Here is an 8,229-nt window from a genome sequence, read left to right as displayed (position 1 = left end):
GTTTTTACCTAAGGAGACACTCAATTTTACAAAATGTGTGTGTAAGACTGCAATAGCCATATGGGGTTAATCTCAGTACTGGCCAGGATGAAGGGCAATAAATCTACACTAATAAGACAACTGAGCAAATTCCCCTTAGTGTACAGCCTTGTAAAGAGGGATCTGAGACCAGTGACAACCATTCTGAATGAATGACTCTTTCTGTTTATCTGCTATGGATTGGAAATGCCACAGAGGGTAGAGGGTAAGTTTCAACAGCAACCTGTGCAATCCTACAGTGATTGATATGCGTCATCTTCGCATGCGCCGCAGATTTTCTGTGTGTAACCATTTGACCTCCGGAAGGTTTTATCCCTTTCATGATCAGACCATTTTTTGCTATTCACCACTGCATTACTTTAACTGGCAATTGCCAGTTAACACTGTACGCAAATGAAATTTTTATAAAAATTTTTTCACACAAATAGAGCTGTCTTTTGGTGGCTTTTGATCACCACTTTTTTATTTTTTATTATATAATCCTAGATTGTAAGCTCCAAGGATCAGGGCCCTCCTAACCCTCTTGTATTGAGCTGTATTGTTGCTGTATTGTCTCCCGTTATATTGTAAAGCGCTGAGCAAACTGTTGGCGCTATATAAATGCTGTATAATAATAATAATAATAATTGAAAAAAATGGATATTTTGAAAAAAATTATATTTTCAAATTTTTGTATTAAAACATATACAATAACAAAAAATCTAATTTCCTATAAATTGAGGCCAAATGTACTCTGCTACATGTCTTTGTTAAAAAAAGAAATCCCAATATGTACATATTCATTTTTTTGTACGAAAGTTATAGCGTCTGCAAACTATGGTATGTATACTGAAAGTTACGCAACTAGAGACGCTATACTGTAATGGTGGTGATCAGCAACCTATAGTGGGGCTGTGATAGGGTGGAAGACAGTCTGGTGCTAACAGACACTATATGGGATGGTCACTTAACTCACACTGATGTCACTAGTGACACTAATACAGTGTTCAGTAATAATACTGTACACTAGCAGTGTACTAATGACACTGGCTGGCAAAGGGTTAAATCTAGTGGAAATCAAAGGGTTAACTGTGTGCCTAACAATGTGTATAATATGTGCTGCTTTTTTTACTATACTATCTGGCTGTTTTTCCTCCTTTCTTTGCTGGCAGAAGAAACAGCCAGACCGCTGTTCCCTGTACACAGAGTTCTGTGTGTGATTGGACACAGCAGATCAGCTGACTTCAGGAAATATCATTGGCTACAATCAGCTGGAAAATTCCTGCTGTGTCCAATCACAGAATAGTTCAGCAGGGGGCATGCACACGCACATCGCCAAGCCCGGAAGAACCAGCTGATATAGAGGTAGGTAATTATGTCTGCACCTTCTGCTCACTTGCATTATACAGTATTTGCTGTGAGCAGTCAACAGCTGGTTAATTTGCCTTAAAAGCCCCCTAATAAGGCCCCCTTCCACCCCCAAGTCCCAAGTTATTATTAAAGTGGATCTAAAGGCTTGGCTTTTTTCTTTTACTCCCAAGTTGCCTCTATATATCTATAGCTAAGTCCCACCCCCGATCCCTCCTCACTGGCTGTGATTGTCATTGGCTCTTGCTGATGTGTCTCAGCCAATGAGGAGAGAAAGTACTGGGAGAACCACTGCTCTTGTGCACATTACTCAATCAATATTCAGCTCTGGCTAGGGGGGGCTCAGGTTAGAATGGAGCTGCAGGGGGAGCTGTACCCTGAACCACCTTAAGCCACTGGGTGTGGCTGTTACTCAGTTCTGTCAGTACAGAGCACTGGAGTGTGAGGGCCTGGAAGCAGCCTTTTCAGTACAAAAAAGAGTATTTTAAAGCATTCCTGAATAACAATCAGTCACAAATCATAATATAAGTGGGTAAAGCACTATATATGGGCAGTACAGTGGCTAAATGGTTAACACTTCCGCCTGGCAGTACTCAGGTCACTGGTTTGAATCCCAGCCATGGCACCACCTGCCTGGAGTTTGCATGTTCTCCCTGTGCCTGTGTGGGTTTCCTCCGGGTACTCCAGTTTCCTCCCACACACCAAAGACATGATGATAGGTGAATTGGATCCTGTCTAAATTGGCCCTAGTATGTGTATGTATGAATGAATGTAAGTTAGGGACCTTAGATTGTATGTCCCTTGAGGGTTAGGGAGTGATGTGAATGTACAATATATATGTAAAGCGCTGTGTAAATTGATGGCGCTATATAAGTACCTGAAATAAATAAAATAAATAAATATAGATATATAAAGGTGTGAGACTATAATTGGTTTTTAAACATTCAGTTAATGGGTAACATTGTCCAGTGTGTGGGTATATTAAGCTGGTCCTGGACATATCCAAAGTGACTCTCTGCTTATACATGCCTCAGTGTTTATCACCATAAATGAAATGTTGGCCTTTTCCTAATGTCAAGAAGCCCCTCCCACCTCATGAGCTGCCCTTCTTTGATTTTTTTCATCATATGCTCAATTTGAATAGGAAAGTTTGCAATAGGGTCATTTTAACTTACAATTTGCACTTATATTAATAAGTATTATCAGTATTAATAGAAAGTACACACTTTTAAAAACAAAGACCACCCTGCCAATATATTTACACCAATTATGTTCTGTACTTCAAACCATCTAAATGTGTGCTAATTATTTTGTGCCCTAGGAGTTTAACTAAATGGTATTATGAATTTCACAGCCACCCCATAACTTTGTAGAAAGAAAGTGAAAAGTCAACTCTGCTCAAAATTTAATTTTCAGTTTGGGGGTATACAAGCAAGTTTACACACATTCTTGTTTATATCTTCCAGTGATTCATGTTGAAAAATGAAAAATATATTCCCATTACACACCATACTGAATCAAACCCTGAGGTTTACAGAGTGCTGTAACAATTCTTGATTAGAATTGGAAAAGAACAGAAACAAAATATATATACCTAGGAGCGTATTGCAATTCCAAATCTTTTAATTAAAAGACAATAGAAAATTGCAAAGTTTTAAGGCTGCACGGGATCCATTACATGGGGTCCTGAATGGCCTTGAAACATTGCACTCTTATATCCTTCCCAGTATTCCTTGTTTTGTATCATTGCCACAGCCATTGTAAATCTAACTGACAATGTCATGCTCTTTCAACAGTTCCTCTATAACATGCAACTCAACAACTCTCTCTTTACAAAATCTCTAAGACTGGATTCACACTTATGTGCTTGCTCTGAAGTGCACCTCTTTTTTTATGCCTGTTGAGACGTGTCTATGGATACACAAATGGACATATGTGAAAAAGCACTGGCAAACTTTTGCAACTGCATCATTGCGTGTCCATAGATGTAGATGGGCCCCAAGGGCAGTCACCTTCAAACTAAAATATTAGTAGAGGAGTTGTTGGCATTTAAAGTTACTTTTCTTCCCATTTTGGAATCTGCCATGGAAGGGTTGTAAACTAGATGGGCTAGATGAATAAATTTTAGATGATTAGTAAAATGATCTTGGCTGAGTCAGTAATGTTTGCTAAGCAACTGACATTCAGATGTCATACCCATAAATAATTAATAAATAGCACCATGTGTTTAGAAGACACATTTCAAACCAAGTGAACACACTATCAATTAAATAGTTTAACAACAGTTACTATATAAAGAAGTATAAAGCAAACAGCTAAGCTTTAATACCTTAAAAAAAACTGCTTAACTACAACACTCACTGCTGTTGTTGTTGTTGTTGTTGTTGTCGTTGTATCATTAAAGTTATATCATTTGTTTTGTCATTTATGAGAAAAAGGAAACATATCAAAAGAGAAATGATGGGGCTTCTTGTGAAAATTCTGAGTACAGTATTTGACTGACATTGTGATCTTCTAGCTCTGATGCTCTCCAAGTCATTGACCTGGACGTACGCAGCTTAGAAGTTAATATTATTATAGGTACTTATATAGCACCGTCAATTTACGCAGCGTTTATATATATATATATATATATATTTAAACTGTACATTCACATCAGTCCTTTACCCTCAAGGGGCATACAATCCAACGTCCCTAACTTACATTCATGGATACACATACTAGAACCAATTTAGGCTGGATCCAATTAACCTACCTGCCTGTCTTTGGAGTGTCAGAGGAAACTGGAGTACCCGGAGGAAACCCACACAGGCACAGGGGGAACATGCAAACTCCAGGCAGGTAGTGCTGTTGTTGGGATTCAAATCAACGACTCTAGTACTGCCATGAGGGAGAGCTAACCATTTAGCCACCGTACTGCCCACCATTTAGCCACTGTGCTGCTGGAGTTCTGACTTTTGCTGCATGCATGTTCCTAGGTTGGCAGTGGTACCCCCACAAGAGAAAGAGATGTTGGATTCATTGTATTCTATGTCACTGACCTGGAATAAGTACTGTATGAAGATAAGGTATGCCAACTTCTCTCTAATTTTGGTTTGCTGTGTGGGACATGACTCTAAAAATGTTAAAAAGGTGCTGGTATGCCATAGTTTATCATTTTAAACTATTATTGCATAAACATAAAAGGCTTCATGTTCTGAAGTACAATAAAATTTGCTTCTCAGTTCTTGCATAATTCATCATTTACATACAACTGTATGTATAAAAGTGCAGTATCATGTGCAAATTTTCCATTCATTTCAAGTGAATATTGGGATATTCATCCAGGGCAAAACAACAGGTTCATTTTAATGCAGGTACATACACTTACCTTATTTTCACTCCCCCTCTGTTCTGTTCAGCCACTTGGAGGATGTCATAGCTCATGCTGGGCTATGGGCCCCCTGTGACTGTGCTGATTGGTCCACAGAGTAAAGGTAAAGAAAAAGTAAGTATATACTGCTGGGGGCGGCAATGGTTAAAGCAGTGTAGAGAAAGTATATGCCACTACCTGGATCACTTCCAGTTTTTAACAATTAAAACTTCACAGAAACCTTGCTTTACTAAACATTTGCTGCTCAGGAAAGAGACTTGCAGCTGTCCTAGCAGCGGCCAATTTGTTTTTGCCCACCCTTCCACTCTCCTTATCCAGTTACTGAACACTTTGTATTTTTTGAACCTTTTGGAAGCAGAACAAATGTTTGCACAGGTCAGTCAAGGATTGGATATTTCATTGTTTGAAGCACTAGGAGTTTTCACATTAACACTTTGGTGTCTGGAGTTCACACACACACATGAACTTTAATGGAATCCCAGTTGTAGTCCATAGGGTTCAATACTGAGTTGGCCCACCCTTTGCAGCTATAACAGTTTCAACTCCTCTGGGAAGGCTGTCCACAAGGTTTAGGAGTGTGTCTATGGGAATGTTTGACTATTCTTCCAGAAGCGCATTTGTGAGGTAAGGTACTGATGTTGGACAAGAAAGCCTGGCTCACAGTCTCCGCTCTAATTCATCCCAAAAGTGTTATCGGATTGAAGTCAGCACTCTGTGCAGGCCAGTCAAGTTCCTCCACCCTAAACTAACTCATCCATGTCTTTATGGACCATGCTTTGTGCACTGGTGCGCAGTCATGTTGGAACAGGAAGGGGCCGTCCCCAAACTGTTCCCACAAAGTTGGGAGCATGAAATTGTCCAAAATATACTGGTATGCTGACACCTTAAGAGTTCCCTTTACTGAAACTAAGGGTCCAAGCCCAACCCCTGAAAATCAACCCCACACTATAATCCCCCCTCCACCAAACTTTACACTTGGCACAATGCAGTCAGGCAAGTACCATTCTCCTGGCAACCACAAACCCAGACACATCCATTGGATTGCCAGACAGAGAAGCATGATTCATCACTCCAGAGAACACATCTCCACTACTCTAGAGTCCAGTGGCAGTGTGCATTACACCACTGCATCCGACGCTCTTGGTGATGTAAGGCTTGGATACAGCTGCTCGGCCATGGAAACCCATTCCATGAAGCTCTCTACGCACTGTTGTTGTGCTAATCTGAAGGCCACATGAAGTTTGGAGGTCTTTAGCTATTGACTCTACAGACAGTTGGGAACATCTACGCACTGTGAGCTTCATTACATGGCCTATCACTTCGTGGCTGAGTTGCTGTTGCTCCCAGTTGCTTCCATTTTGTCATAATACCACTAACAGTTGATTGTGGAATATTTAGTAGCAAGGAAATTTCATGGATGGACTTATCACACAGGTGGCAACCTATCACGGTACCACGCTTGAATTCATTGAGCTCCTGAGAGTGACTCATTCCTTCACAAATGTTTGTAGAAGCAGTCTGCATGCCTAGGTGCTTGATTTTTTACACCTGTGGCCATGGAGGTGATAGGAACACCTGAATCCAATGGTTTTGAGGGGTGTCCCAATACTTTTGGCAATATAGTGTATATACGTGTGTGTGTGTGTTTGATTTGATGTAAATTCATGAGATTTAAGCTGCACAAAGCACTGCTTTGTTATAATTTGTAAAAAACTGACAGCAGTTTTCTGCTAGTGGCCATAATAGGGGTTGATTTAGTAAAGGCAAATATACCGTGCAGTCTGCTGACTTCCATCATCCAATCATGTCGAAGCAAAAATGCTGTTTTTTATTTTTCTTGCATGTGATTGGGTACTTTTTGCAAAGTGAAGCTTTGCCTCATTTACTAAGCTCTGAAGCAACTGCACTTGCAGAGTGCAACTGTCTATTTGCCTTTAGTAAATCAATCCCATAGTGTTCTAACGCTATGTGCAGATAGGCCATGTTGCCTACATCTCTTTTGGTCCCAATGCTGGTAAACTTGTGGCAGTTGTTGATGTAATTAACCATAATGGAGCTCTTATTGATAGTCCCTGAGCTGACCTAAGAAGGCAGGCAATGCCATTCAAATGCATGCAGCTTACTGACTTTGTTCTGAAGGTCCCCCACAGTGTTCAACAGAAGTACTCTATGTTCATAAAGCCTTGGAGAAGAAGAAGGTCAATGGAAAATGGACTGCTACTAACTGGGCAAAGATGATTGATGCTAAAGAAAGGAAAGCAAAGATGACAGATTTTGACCATTACAAAATCATGAGGGCAAAGAAAATAAGAAACAAGATAATCAGACATGAAATGAAGAAACTCTAGAAATAGGCTACCAAGCTAGCAGCATATATTCTCTTATAAAAAACTATAATCTGGTTTATAGACCAGACCACAAAAAAACTGACAGCAATCCAAGATAAGACATACAGTACATTTCCTGAGCTTTAATTATTTATTAAAACAGATTTTTTAAAAACTGTTGTTTTCTTTAACCCCTTCCAGATGAACGTAAGCATATATATGGCTTCATGGAAGAGGGTCTTCTTTCATGGGGTCGTATATACAGTGCCTTGAAAAAGTATTCATACCCTTTGGAATTTTCCACATTTTGTCATGTTCTAACCAAAAACGTAAATGTATTGTACTGGGATTTTATGTGGTAGACCAACACAAAGTGGCACATAATTGTGAAGTAGAAGGAAAATGATAAATGGTTTTCAAAATTTTTTACAAATAAATATGTATTTGGTTGTAACATGACAAAATGTGAAAAATTTCAAGGGGTATGAATACTTTTTCAAGGCACTGTATACACAGCTGTGTTTGTGCTGAGAGTGCGCTACTCAGTGTGCTCGTAGCACAGAGACCGCGCTCTCACTGAGAGTTCTGCATCTCCTAGTAATGATTGGGAACTGGGAGGCCCAGGGTTCCTGATCACCTGATCGCTGTAATATCCTAAGATTGGCTATCACAGTGATCAGTCACTGTACAGCCTACCCCTGTTTTTTTCTCCTCTTGAATTGCGAAAAAGATTCATTGTATCTTTTTCTCCTTGCTAGAGGAGAAAAATGTAAACAAAAAAAAGTGTTTATAAAAAAAAATAACAATAATAATAATAATAATAATATAAAGATTTTTGACAGTTTTTTTTATAATAAAAAAAATCTTTTACTGCCAAATAAAGGCCCAGTTTTTTCCTTAAAAACACAAAGTATATTTCACCTGGATACACTTCGTAGTTGTGATGATATGTACAGTTTTACTAACGTATGTCAAGGTTGCAAAACTGTGTTAAGGCATACCCTACATCATGAATGGGTTAAAGGAAACTTGAATATGCAAGTGCATGTTTTATTTAAATGAATGGTTATTAAGCAAATTGTACTTTTACAAGATCAGATGGTCAACATTTGTTTTTTGAATTAATAAAGTCTACCCTCTTTT

The 8,229-nt window shown here is 39.1% G+C and overlaps 1 pseudogene; it reads left to right on the top strand.

Annotated features, from left to right (window-relative positions):
- The first annotated feature begins 225 nt into the window (after positions 1-225).
- On the top strand, positions 226-7,107 carry LOC149471972 (large ribosomal subunit protein eL14-like; annotated as a pseudogene).
- Positions 7,108-8,229: the final 1,122 nt, after the last annotated feature.

This window comes from Staurois parvus, unplaced genomic scaffold (genome assembly GCF_062004578.1).
Source record: "Staurois parvus isolate SC_StPar_1 unplaced genomic scaffold, SC_StPar_1.0 ptg000025l, whole genome shotgun sequence".
NCBI classification, from domain to species: Eukaryota; Metazoa; Chordata; class Amphibia; order Anura; family Ranidae; genus Staurois; species Staurois parvus.
Note: the sequence above shows the minus strand (reverse complement) of the source record. Positions and strands in the feature narration are given on the sequence as shown.